This window comes from Caretta caretta, chromosome 1 (genome assembly GCF_965140235.1).
Source record: "Caretta caretta isolate rCarCar2 chromosome 1, rCarCar1.hap1, whole genome shotgun sequence".
In the NCBI taxonomy this organism is placed as follows: Eukaryota; Metazoa; Chordata; order Testudines; family Cheloniidae; genus Caretta; species Caretta caretta.
The window spans coordinates 126,086,775-126,100,526 of NC_134206.1; the positions used below are offsets into that span (position 1 = coordinate 126,086,775).

The 13,752-nt window shown below is 42.1% G+C and overlaps 1 protein-coding gene across 1 annotated transcript in view; it reads right to left on the reverse strand.

Annotated features, from left to right (window-relative positions):
• The window catches only part of LOC125640789 (P2Y purinoceptor 8), a 50,677-nt gene extending 37,277 nt beyond the window's left edge, over nt 1-13,400 (reverse strand). Inside the window, exon 1 of the mRNA XM_075131063.1 lies at nt 13,226-13,400. The gene's annotated coding sequence lies outside the window, so the exon portion shown is untranslated. The remainder of the gene's footprint in view (nt 1-13,225) is intronic.
• Between the last annotated feature and the right edge of the window lie 352 nt (nt 13,401-13,752).

The window sequence follows — 13,752 nt, forward strand, 5'->3', positions numbered from 1 at the left end:
AATAGAGACTGGGAGTGGCTAGGTCATTACACATATTGAATCTATTTCCCAAAGTTAAGTAGCCTCACACCTTCTGTCAACTGTCTACATGGGCCATCTTGATTATCACTACAAAAGTTTTTTTCTCCTGCTGATAATAGCTCATCGTAATTAATTAGCCTCTCACAGTTTGTATGACAACTTCCAACTTATCTGTATGTATATATATATCTTCTTACTATATGTTCCATTCTATGCATCCGATGAAGTGGGCTGTAGCCCACGAACGCTTATGCTCTGATAAATTTGTTAGTCTCTAAGGTGCCACAAGTCCTCCTTTTCTTTTTCCGGATACAGACTAACACGGCTGCTACTCTGAAACCTGTCAGTATAGAGCTTTGGTGGTCCAACAGGTGTGAAGGGTTTTTTTTTATAGATGAGCCAAGAATATAAGCAGTTCATTTAGTTTAATACATTTTTGTGTGTTCTTTTTAGCTTGTTCTCACTTTGCCCACAATAGCATTAAAGGTCACAAAAGGTCACACTTTCCAGTTACAAAGTAACACTGCCAAAATAAAGTTATCTGGCTCATATATACAGTGTTCATCACCTGTCTGTTTGTCTAAGTAACTTTTGGCTACCGGGTACACCACAAGCTAAATTTAATAAGAAAATCACACAGACAAGAGGTGTTAAAGAGGCACATAACACGTTGTTTTTGCTCATCTGAACTTTGAGTGCTGCAGTATAACAACTCTGAGCTCACACAAGTTCAATTTTCTTTCTATCTATCTAGGTTATTCTACTGCACTTATCACATTGGTATTTGAGTGCCTATTTAAATGCATCCCTTAGGGAGAAATACATTACTTTCTTTACCCATAATTATTTTATCAATGAATATGTCTAGTCCCTGGATAAACAACATAGTGTAGCTGATTTAGATTGATGAAAAGATATCCGTTCATATGTTCCAGTCTTTGCTATGCACAACTGAAGCAGGGGATACAATGGGCCATACTGTAACCTCTGTTTTAGGCTGAACTCCATTGATCTTTATGTGATGGAGTGGGCGTATTCACCAGGCATGATAATGACACATATGCATGCATTGACTTAGCATATTCTTGTAACTGGAGGTGGTCACTAAATGAATAGAAAAGTATAGTTTAGTTGGTGGTTTCTCTGAGTGTTTTAGAGGGAAACCCATTGATGCAATCAAAAAAGTTGAAAGTTTCAGTATATAGGAGTTTAAAGTAAGGATTGAGAAGAAACCTACCATCTCTTTTTTCACCATAAGCAAATTATTTTGCAATGTCTGTTATCTACAAAAAATCAGGGGTCAGATTTTCTGGGCTGTTAAGGCAGCTTTGTGCTGCTGTTCCACACAAAGCATCCCCAAAGCCTGCAGTTGCAGTCAGTGGAACATTTTCCCCACACAGTGGAATTCTCTGGTGGCAATGAACCATTGTAGTAGCTCCTGCACCCCCTCCCCTCCTGGCCTCCAAGTATATCTAGGGGGAAACAGGTATGGCCAGGGTAGCCCAATGCCATAGGAATCCCCAGTTACTGGAATGGTGCCTGAGAGCCACTAGTTGCTGGCACCATTGAGACAACCCTCATGTTGCTCTAAACTATCTGGGGAGTATAGCCTGTGATGATCTGACTGATGCTCAGGGGCACTACAATGATTGCCTAAAGCCACCCTTTCTCCCTCATCCACTGGGCTTGTGCTCAGCACAGCTTGCAAGCCAGACAATATGGCCCTTGATGTTTTGGTGAATCTATAGGAATAATGTCTGTCCTTCCAGAGGAGAACTAGTAGACCATAGAACCATCAGGGGGTGAGTCAGAGAACTCAGCTATAACAACGTGTGAAGAGCTTTAGCTCCTCAGTTGTCTTGCAGTTCCACTATACAGACAAAAGTATCTGTAGCTACTCTGGAGCTAAACTCCCTGAAGACTTTAATAAATTGTCACAATGAAGTAAACATGAAAAATAAATCTTCCTGGCACGCAAGCACCTTTTAAAAAAGAGATATAAAGCCTACTGAGTATGTGAAGTCAAGGAGAGCTCATCAAAAGCTAAAAAAGAGATATTAAAGGCTAACTTTTCAACATGTTACATACCATCTCCATTTATCTGCAGAAGCTCTCATGGAACAATAGAAATCACAGACAGAATAGACCTAATAAGCAGGGCTGGCCAGAAACCAAGAATTATGTTTGGAAACATTTTGAGGTTTTAGAATGAGACCTTTAGAAATATTTTGTGGGGGGGAAAAAAAAGCCATGAGGCAGAGAGTGAGTGACCTACTCTAGAACAGCCTATAGCCTGGTAGTTAGGGTGCTCACATAGGCTGTAGGGTCTCTGTTCTGAATCAGGCAGAGTGCCCTAATCTTTGGAGTATCTCTCTCTCACCTCACCAGAAGTTCTATCCTGGAACTGAGAAACTCTTCTGATGAAAAAGTATTTTGTCAAAATACATTCCAAACCAACTTTACTTAGGATTCCCCTGCCAGTTCAGCTTTGGTCCCCACAATACATTTTGGTTATTGTTTCATCCAGTCTAGCTTTAACTTGTTCAAGTAATGTGGCATCCATTACTTCCCTTGGAAGAGACTGACATAAAATTTATTTTTGATACTCAGCTCAGGTTCTCCCTTTCTGAATTATGTCCATTGCTCATAGTTATGTCCCCTTGTACCAACTTAAATTATTATTCTCATTCCTTGGCATAAGGGATGTATTACATGTTCAGGGCATTCTCATGATAGAGAGAAATAGGAAAGCACAGTTTTAAAATAAAAACTGCAGATAAGTTCCATTCCAAACATGCAACTTTCGACAATTGAAACCCTTGACTAGGAAAAATCAGATCTCCCAGTGATTCTACAGGTTTTTCAGCATGAATACCCCTAAGGGCCAGGGCTTATGTGGGCCTCCAGGTGGTAGCAGGGAAAATGTGCCCTGGGATTGGCTCAGAAGGGAGACCTGACTTCAGAAAAGGTCAGCTTTTTCCCCTGGTGCAACTCAATTATTACCCTTATTTTCCCATGGCTCTGTCTTTTCCGTCACATGCCCACAGCAATGTGTTGTTCACTGTTCAGCCTTGTTCTCACAGCACAATCTTGTCTCTCTTCCTGGCTCATATCAGATCTAATAAAGTCACTGGTGCTGTGGTTTTCAGAAGGTTCCTCTCTGCTGCAGAAATAAGTATCGTTATGCACAGCCATTGGTTTCCTTTGTACTTCATCGAGTGTGATTCTGTGCTGAACAGTCTAGATCTCACTCTGCCACCTGGATTTGCTTTGCTTTCTCCCCAGGATATGGACAATAAATTTTATTTGTTTTAAAATAAACCAGACACCTATGCCTACTACTACTTTGCAGTGCCCCCACACAAATGAGTCTGGGGAAAAAACTGCTTTATCTGCAGAGAGTAGCCTCCAACTAATCTGCAAGTATCTCCCGCCTCACTCTATACAAATACTAACTTACTTAGTTCTTTGCCTTAGTTTCCAGCTGTACCATTAAATGCCTTTGGTTCATAGAAAAGCAGGAGATATTGGCCCAATGGGTCTTTGCTGGTGAAGCTGAATTTATCTTAGTTATTGCTGATTGAAATTATTTACACAAGGTACAAAACCACAATCCAGGTGAAGTACTTGCAATGACTTTACCATCAAAGACATTTTAGTTATATCAGCAGAATGTAATGCGAAATAATAAAGCACATATTTGTTTGGGTATGGGGAAGAGCTAAATTAATTTTTGCTCCTTTGCTGTTTTATTAGGTTTTGCGAGGAGACAGAATGGCTGGAAACAGAATTTGACCTTAAAGCAAGCTAAAGATCATAAATGAAAACAAAACTCTGTACACTGAGCTCTTGAGATGTTAGGTGAATATTCAGATTGTATGACCCAAATATAACATTAACTTTCTTTCTAGGACTTTTTATAATAACAATTCTTTGCGTTATATATAGTGCTTTTCTTCTGAGGCTCTCTGACTACCTTAAAAATAATACTTTACCACATTCCTGAGAAGAAAGCAAGCATTACGTGACTTCTTTGCAAACAGGACAATGGAGGTACAGACTGGTTAGATAATTTGCCCCAAATCAGAAAGGAACTCTGTCATAGGGTCAAGACTAGGACCCAGCCTAGTGCTTTAAACACAAGAGTGTGACTGTACATTACAATGCAGCTCCTATTTATCAGTCATCACTGAATATTGAAAAGGCTTGAATCAGAAGTAGTAACAGAAGAAACTGAAAGTATGAGCCAGCGAGGGTGACCAGATGTACTGATTTGATAGGGACTGTCCTGATATTAGGGGCTTTGTCTTACATAAGACCCTATTACCGCCCTACCCCATCCCAATTTTTCACATGAGCTATCTGGTCACCCTAGATCGGGGTGGGCAAACTTTTTGGCCCAAGGGCCACATCTGGGTGTGGAAATTGTATGCAGGGCCATGAATGTAGGGCTGGGGCAGGAGGTTGGGGTGTGGGAGGGGGTGCGGTGTGCAGGAAGGGGCTCAGGGCAAGGGGTTGAGGTGCAGAAGGGGTGCAGGAAGGGGCTCAGGGAAGAGGGCTGGGGTGCAGGAGGGGTGTGGCGGGGGCTCAAGGAAGGGGGTTGGGGTGCGGGGTGCAGGAGGGGTTCAGGGTGCCGGCTGTGGCTCAACACTGCTTACCTCAAGCGGCTCCGGGGTCGCAACAACACGTAGTGAGGCTAAGGCAGGCTCCTGCCTGCCCTGGCCCTGCGCCGCTCCCAGAAGTGGCCAGCATGTCTGGCAGTGGCTCCTAGGGGTGGGGTGGGGCAGGGAGCTCTGCTGCGCGCTGCCCTTGCCTGCGGGTACCACCCCCCAAAGCTCCCATTGGCTCCCAGCACATGGAGCCCTCTGCCCCCTCCCTACAGGGGCCGTAGTGGCGTGGTGCCAGATGCTTCTGGGAGCGGTGTGGGACCAGGGCAGGCAGGAAGCCTGCCTTAGCCCCTGGCAATCCTGTGGGCCTGATTGAAAGCCCTGATGGGCCAGATCTGGTCCACGGACCGTAATTTGCCCTCCCCTGCCCTGGTCCAGCTAAGGATAATTAAGAAATCAGCCCTGGGCCTTCAGCAATATTTATGGGCTATGTTTCAGCACTAAGGAATTTTTACTTCCTAAGTTATCAGACCCTGAAAATGGGGATTTATTAAGAAGTTCTGGTAGATTTAAGTATGTTAAATGAGGTCTTCTATGTAAACTTACTGGATATCTTTTACATAAGGTTGATAGATGAGACACTTTTTTCTGTTCTTGATTAAGGATCAGCCATAGAAAGAGGGAAAGAAGTTTGAAGATTCAGAAAAGGAACTGAAGATGATTCCATTTTCTAGAAGAAAATAAGTAAGGCTGAAAAGAGAATAGGACTAGGTGTAAGAGTGGAATCAGCAAAATATGTTAAAATGATGTTCAGTTTTAGTCTTCTCTGCAGACCCTTGGAATTTTCACATATATGCATAAATGTGGCAGAATTGGGCCCACGATTTACGCAGCATCTGTAATAAATCTGTTGTAAATAGCTTGTAATGAATATATACTGTGACATGTATTACTTGAAATGCTTCACCACTACCGACAATTCAGATCTATGTAAATTCCTAAGCAAAGCTGTCACACCTGACTGTAAGAATTAATCCAGAAAAAGGAATACTGGAATCTTTCTTGTCGAAACCAAAGTCAATTCAATGTCCCACTAAGCTGGAACATTTATTCTTGGAGTGCTTTGGTGGCAATCTCTTTGATGTCCTGGGACGGTTTTTTCCAGTGGCTGATATGATGTTCCAATATAATAATCTTCTGCAAGTCTGGCATTATTCCACTCTTTTATTGAAACAAGAATTTATTTATTTTGTTTCAGGATAAGAAGAAATAGGGCCCATATTGAGAAATTTCAGAAATAGCTGGTTATGGCCATGCTATGAAATATTTTCATAATTTGCTGTGTTCTTGTGTAAGAGCTTGAGCTTGAAGACCAAAGTTGCAACACTTCTATTCAAAGCCTTCATCACAACATTGGCCACATTTTTAATTGACAAAGGGAAATGCTGACAAATTCACGTGAAGAAATACACCCATTATAAACATAAAAAAATACGCAAGAAGACTTCCCGGGCATAGCATTAGTCACTTTTCCTATTAGCAGAGAGTTAGTTTATGCTGACTGTTGTGAACTGTATAAAAACATACTCTTAATAAAGGGAAAAAAATCTTACTTACCATACTAACAGATAATTCCCTGCATTGGACTGATCCTTTACCAGTGATGCCAGTGGGAGTGTTGCCATTGATGTCAATGGGACAAGATTAGAGTTTAGGTGACATGCACACCCTCAGCACATGAGCTTGGAATTTTCTTGCTAGCGATGTCAAATGGGATGATATGAACTCTCTAGTTATCTCTCTGTGCCCTACCTTGAAAATATATATGGGGACAAAGCCCCAGTGGCCACTCAGTTCCTTCCACTAATCTAATGTAAAATTCCAAAATATTTGGGAAGGCAATCACTGCCTAGCAGCAGATTTATTATCCTTACTTCTTTGTGTTTTGCCTTCATAGACCCACACTCCTGCGGTCATATCCACAAGCATGTAACGGCAGTCTCTGAAACCAAAGGAGGTAGACTCCAGGAGTCTGAATTGAACAATCATTGCAGGATTGCGCTCCTGAACTGAGTGACTGTTCAAGAAGCTAAATCCAGGGAGTAATGCTGCATGATGAAGTATGGAGAGAACTCTAGCTTGCACCCTGCACATATTGCTGTGATGGAAATATTTCTGAGACAGGCAGTAAAGGTTGCTTTGTATCTTATGGGATGTGCTCCAGTGATGGTATTGAAATCTCCAATGATGCCTAGCAAGGGAGTCTAATTCATCTGGATAAGGTCTGGATGGAAATTGACTGTCCCCCTAATATTATTCCCATGTGCAATGAACAACCTAGATGAGTTAGAAAACATCTTAATTCTGTTTAGATAGCAACTAAGTGCCCTTTTCACATCTAAATGATGCAGGCTAGTCTGTCTAGCAGTGAATAGCTCTTAGGAGAGAGCAGGGGAAACATCGGTAAGTGGATTGGTTGGTTTAGATGTAAACCAGAGATCACCTTTAATAAGAATCTGGGGTAAGTGTGACACTCTGCATCACATATTCACCATAGCGGTATTATTATAATGTAATTATGACATAATTATGATGCACTTTGTACAGAATAAAGAATGAGGAGTACTTGTGGCACCTTAGAGACTAACAAATTTATTTGAGCATAAGCTTTCATGGGCTAAAACCCACTTCTGAGGTGTCATTGGAAAAGTTATGATTTACTGGATATGATTATCCTATTTGTATGCATGTATCATATTTGTATCTGGAGTTATGAATATTGATTATGTATCTGTATTTCAAATGTGGTTGCACCTGGGTGACACCCACTAGGCAAGATGCTTCAGCCTAGAAAGCTGATTGTGAAGGGACTATTCAAGGTAAAGGGCCATTAAGGGAAACAATAGGCCTTAGGAGAAGCTTATCCCCCACCTTGTGAGCCTTCCTGGGAATGCTTCAGCCAGACTATTAATAATGGCTGCTAAGACTCAGCAAGACATGCAAGGGCATGTGACCAGACCACATGACACTGAACTCCATTTTGGTATCTGTGTTTTTCCACAAACTGGGCTGTGAACTTAGCTTGGAACAAAGGGTTCCCGCCATTTGGAGAAACTATATTATGTGGGAAGTGACATCATCTCTTGGCCTCACTCGCCACACAAGAGAAAACCTGGAAACACCTGAGGAACAAAGACTGAACTGGGGTAAGTGCTGGTCCCAGGTTAAGGGATTTCTAGCCTGTGTATGGAAGCTTGGTGAACTGCTTGTACCATCAGTCAGGGTGACATATTGCTAATTCAGATCTTATCTATCTAGTATATTAGGCTTAGTTTATTTGCTAGGTAATCTGCTTTGATCTGTTTGTTATCACTTATAATCACTTAAAATCTATCTTTCTGTAGTTAATAAACTCATTTGATGTTTTATCTTAACCATTGTGTTTTTGAGTGAAGTGTTTGAGAAAATCTCAGCTTGGTCAGACAGGCTTGTTGCATATCTTTCCCACATTGAGAGGGGAGCGAATTAATTTATGAACTTGCACCATACAGATCTCAGTGCAGTACAAGACAGTATAATAATCCTGGGCTTATACTCCAATAGGGGTGCAAGGCTGGGGAGTGGCTGGTGCTTGCATAGTTGATCCTTGAGTGGCTCAGGTAAAGCACTCAAGTAACTCAGTTGGGTGTGTGGTGCTACCTGCTGTCGTGTTGGGTGATAACAGGGCATGGGAGTGGCTGGGTCATTACACATATTGAATCTATTTCCTTAAATTAAGTATCCTCACACCTTCTTGTCAACTGTCTAAATGGGCCATCTTGATTATCACTACAAAAGTTTTTTTTCTCCTGCTGATAATAGCTCATCTTAACTAATTAGCCTCTCACAGTTTGTATGGTAACTTCTAACTTATCTGTGTGTGTATATATGTGTATGTTCCACTATATGTTCCATTCTATGCATCCAATGAAGTGAGCTGTAGCTCACGAAAGCTTATGCTCTAATAAATTTGTTAGTCTCTAAGGTGCCACAAGTACTCAGGTTCTTTTAACAGGGCATGGAGAGCCTGGCTTTAAGTCACCAGCAGAGCAGTGTGAGAGAGGCTGTAAGTCATCATCAGAGCAGTGTGAAAGAGCTAACTCAGCAGAATTGTTAGGCGGCACAGCGGTTCCAGCGGCTCCCAGACTGCATCCCAGGGGATACAACCCATCACAGTAAGAATCATCTTATTGCTGTGGAACAATATAACATTTCTGAGCTGATGTGATCAGCACTAGGAATGCAGCTTTCAATGAGAGATGATGCAAAAAGCATTCAGAAAATGATTCAGGTAGTGAGTCTATAAATTTGGCATATTTAAGGAAGGCTTCTGAGCAGGGGAAAATATGAATTAAGCCTTTTCAATATCTCATCTCCGTAGGATGAGAGAACACAGAGTCCTGCCTGGTGAGTGAGCGGTCAAAATAACAGCCAGGTGCACTTGTACAGGGATGAGGGAAAGACTGAAAATTTTTGAGCTCACTGACTTATAGACTTTAAGGCCAGAAGGGACCATCATGATCATCTAGTTTGACCTCCTGCACATTGCATTCCTGTAATAAACTCCTAATCTCTGGTTGAGTTATTGAAGTCCTCAAATCATGATTTAAAGACTTCAAGACTTCAACAGAATCCACCATTTACACTAGTTTAAATCTTCAAGTGACCTGTGCCTCAGGCTGCAGAGGAAGGTGAAAACCCACAGCATCTCTGTCAGTCTGACCTGGGGAGAAATTCCTTCCTTACCCCAAATATGGCGATCCAGGTGAACCCTGAGCATATGGGCAAGACCCATCAGCCAGACACCTGGGAAATAATTCTCTGTAGTAAGTCAGAGCCCTCCCCATCTAGTGTCCCATCACTAATTGTTGGACATATTTGCAGCTAACAGTTGCCAATTGGCTACATGCCATTGTACGGAGTCTCATCATACCATCTCCTCCGTAAACTTATCAAGATCAGTCTTGAAGCCAGTTAGATCTTCCCCCCACCACCACTGGTTCCCTTGGGTGGCTGTTCCAGAACTTCACTCCTCTGATGGTTAGAAACCTTCACCTAATTTCAAACCTAAACTTGTTGATGGCCAGTTTATATCCATTTTTTCTTGTGTTAACATTGGTGCTTAACTTAAATAACTCCTCTTCCCTCCCTGGTATTTATTCCTCTGATGTATTTATAGAGAGCAATCATATCTCCCCTCAGCCTTCATTTGGTTGGGCTAAACAAGCCAAGCTCTTTGAGTCTCTTCTCATAAGGTAGGTTTACATTCCTTCATCATGTAGTAGCCCTTCTTTGCCCATGTTCCAGTTTGAATTCATCTTTCTTAAACAGGGGAGACTGGAATTACACACAGCATTCCAGATCAGGTCTCACCAGTGCCTTGTACAATGGTACTAACACTTCTCTATCTCTACTGGAAATACCTCACCTGAAGCATCCTAGAATTGCATTAGCCTTTTTTCACAGCTGCATCACATTGGCGGCTCATAATCATCCTGGGATCAACCAATACACCCAGGTCTTTCTCCTGCTCTGTAGCTTCCAACTGATAAATCCCCAGGTTATGGCAAAAAAAAAATTGTTCTTAGTCCCTAAATGCATAACCTTGCACTTTACACTATTAAATTTCATCCCATTTCCATTACTCCAGTTTACAAGGTCATCCAGATCTTCTTATATGATATTCTGGTCCTCCTCTGTATTGGCAATACCTCCCAACTTTGTGTCAGCTACAAATGTTATTAGCACATTCCCACTTTTTGTGCCAATATCCGTAATAAAAATGTTAAGTAAGGTTGGCCCCCTGACCGATCCCTGAGGAACTCCACTAGTAACCTCTCTCCAGCCTGACAGTTCACCTTTCAGTATGACCCTTTGTAGTCTTCTCTTAAACCAGTTTCTTATCCATCTTTCAATCTTCTTATTAATCCCCATCTTCTCCAGTTTAACTAATAATTTCCCATGTGGAACTCTACCAAATGGCTTACTGAAATGAAGGTAAATTAGATCTACTTCATTTCCTTTGTCTAAAAAATTAGTTAAGAAAGAGACCAAGTTGGTCTGTAAAACCATGTTGTATTTTATCCCAATTACCGTTTACCCCTATGTCTTTAACTACTTTCTCTTTCAAAATTTGTTCCAAGAGCTTGCATTCAATTGAGGTCAAACTAACAGGCCCGCAGTTTCCTGGCAATTCTCCAGTCATAGGGTAGGACCTCTAAATTTATGGATTCATTAAAAATCCTTGCTATTGGGCTTGCAATTTCTTATGCCAGTTCCTTTAATATTCTTGGATTACCTGGTCCCCTCAATTTGGTCCCATTAAGCTGTTGAGTTTGATTTCCAACTCGGATGTGGTAATTTCTACTTCCATATCCTCATTTCCATTAGCCACCCTTTCACTGCCACTAAGCTCTTCATTAGCCTTATTAAAAACTGAGGCAAATTATTCATGTAGGTGTTGGGCAATGCCTAGATTATCTTTAATCTCCCCCATCCTCAGTGCTTAGTGGTCCCACTTCTTTTTTCCTAGTTTTCTTTTTATTTATATGACCATTGAATATTTTACTATGGGTTTTAATTTCCTTTGCAATGTCCAACTCTGCATGAATTTTAGCAGTTCTCACTTTCCCCCTACACTTTCTGACCTCCAAGAAGTAGCTTTCCTTCCTTGCTCATCCAGTTTGGTCTGCAACACTTCCCTACAATTTTTTCCCCATTGCTAGGGGTGCAGGCTTCAGATAGCTTCTGCAACTTGGATTTAAAGTATTTCCAAGCCTCCTCCACATTCAGATCCCTGACTTCTTCATTCCAGTGCACTTCCCTAACTAATTATCTTAATTTTTTTAAGTCTGCCCTTTTGAAATCAAGGACCTTAGCTGTGGACCTATTTTTGTTAATCCTTCCATTTAGTTTAAATTGAATTAGCTCACGATCACGCGAACCAAGGTTGTCCCCTACAACCAGTTCTTCTGTGAGGTCCTCGCTGCTTGCCAACACTAAATCTAAAATTACATCACCTCTTGTTTGTTCAGTGAGTCTTTCGTGAAGCAAGCTGTCAGCTATCACATCCAGGAAAATCTGGGCCCTACCATTATTAGTAGCATTTGTTCTCCATAAAATTAAAGTCTCTCATGATCACAGAATTCTCAGTAATATTTATTTAATTAAAATATTAAAGAGGTCTCTATTCATAAACACATCGTATTCTGGGAGTGTGTAACATAGCCCATGTGCTATGCTAGGGGAGCCTCTGGTAGCTTTCTTCCCCAGAGTGATTATGCCCCAAACAGACTCTGCCTTATCCATTCCATCACTTCTAATTTCTTTACAGTCTACCTCACTCATAATATACAATGCTACTTCACCACCTTTATCTTTATTTCTGTCTCTCCTGAACAGCACATTCCCTTCAATCCCTGTACTCCACTCATGACTACAATTCAACCATGTTTCTATTATCCCTATAACAGCTGGTTTCACTTCCTGCACCACGAGTTCCAGTTCCTCCATTTTGTTACCCAAGCTCCTTGCATTGGTGTACAAACATCTCAGTTGTTTCTGCTTGTCTATGCCCACATTCCTCACCCGATTCGGTACAGTCATTCTAGTGCCAGTATTGCCTACCTGTTAGTGTAATTGGTATTGGAACTATCTTTCTTCTTGATATCCATTCCCCTACCCTCTGCTGTTGCTTTCTCCATTACTGTATCCTCTCTTATTTAATATTCCTCCAGCTCAATATTAGCTGAAGTGGGTAGTCCACTGAAAGATGGCAATGATCAGATAGAAAAGCATTTCCTTTTCATACAGCAGTGGTTCCCAAACTTGTTCCGCCGCTTGTGCAGGGAAAGCCCCTGGTGGGCCGGGCCAGTTTGTTTACCTGCTGTGTCTGCAGGTTCGGCCAATCGCGGCTCCCACTGGCTGTGGTTCACCGCTCCAGGCCAATGGGAGCTGCTGGAAGCAGCAGCCAGTATGTCCCTTGGCCCGTGCCACTCCCAGCAGCTCCCATTGGCCTGGAGCAGCGAACCGCGGCCACTGGGAGCCGCAATCAGCCAAACCTGCGGATGTGGCAGTAAACAAACCGGCCCGGCCCACCAGGGGCTTTCCCTGCACAAATGGTGGAACAAGTTTGGGAACCACTGTCATAGAGATAACTGGTGGAAAGTTTTCTGCGGGAATATCTACACTGCAATAAACCCCACATAGCAGCGAATCTCAGAGCCTGGGTCAACTGACTCAAACTTGCCGGGCTCACACTACCAGGCTAAAAACAGGAAGTGTAGACGTTCCCATGCAGACTGGAGTCTGGGCTTTGATACTGACACCCTTTTCCTGGTTCAAACCTCACCACCAGGGAGCAATTAAGAATTCAGAGGCTTCAAATGGCAGAGCAGATCAAAGTTCCAAGGGTCAGAGTCTTGAGACCCCTAGCAAAGCACCAACAAACAGACTTGTCTCAGCTGCTTTCTCTTGGGACCATGATCCAGCTACTGCCCATACACAGAGAACAAACATTTAAACAAGCAACCCACAGACCGATCAAATGTATCACTCACCAAGTCCAGCTATCTCCAAGCACGGAGTCTGCAGACTCTGAAACAATGCCCTCTGAAACTCCTGTTAGCTGCTGCTCTTCACAATGGTAAAGCTATAGAGTTTCCTTAAAAGCACCTATGTTCGTAAATGAAGTGTCACATAGTGCAACTATCCCTCTGAAGTCTATCTTATCAGATTTCACAAGCTAAGCTGATGTGGACTTCTGGGAAATGCGGAAGGACAGGGACCATCGGAAGGAAAATAGCATTCTACAGGAAGCACTGTTGATTCACTTGGTAGTCCTCTTTCATGAAAGTCTGTATTGAACCAATGTTCTTGCACAGTGTTAGGAAACTGTGCTGCTGGAGGGTGTGTGTTTTTGCTGCAACATGAAACTGATTCCTGGCCATTTAGATCCACTGAACTGTTTGTGCTTATTATAGATTACATGAAAGAGAAGGGATATTTACCTTCGTGTCCTGGCCAAATTTCTAGTGGGAATTTGGCCTACCTAAAACTCCTTTGTAGATTCAAAGATTTTAAGTTC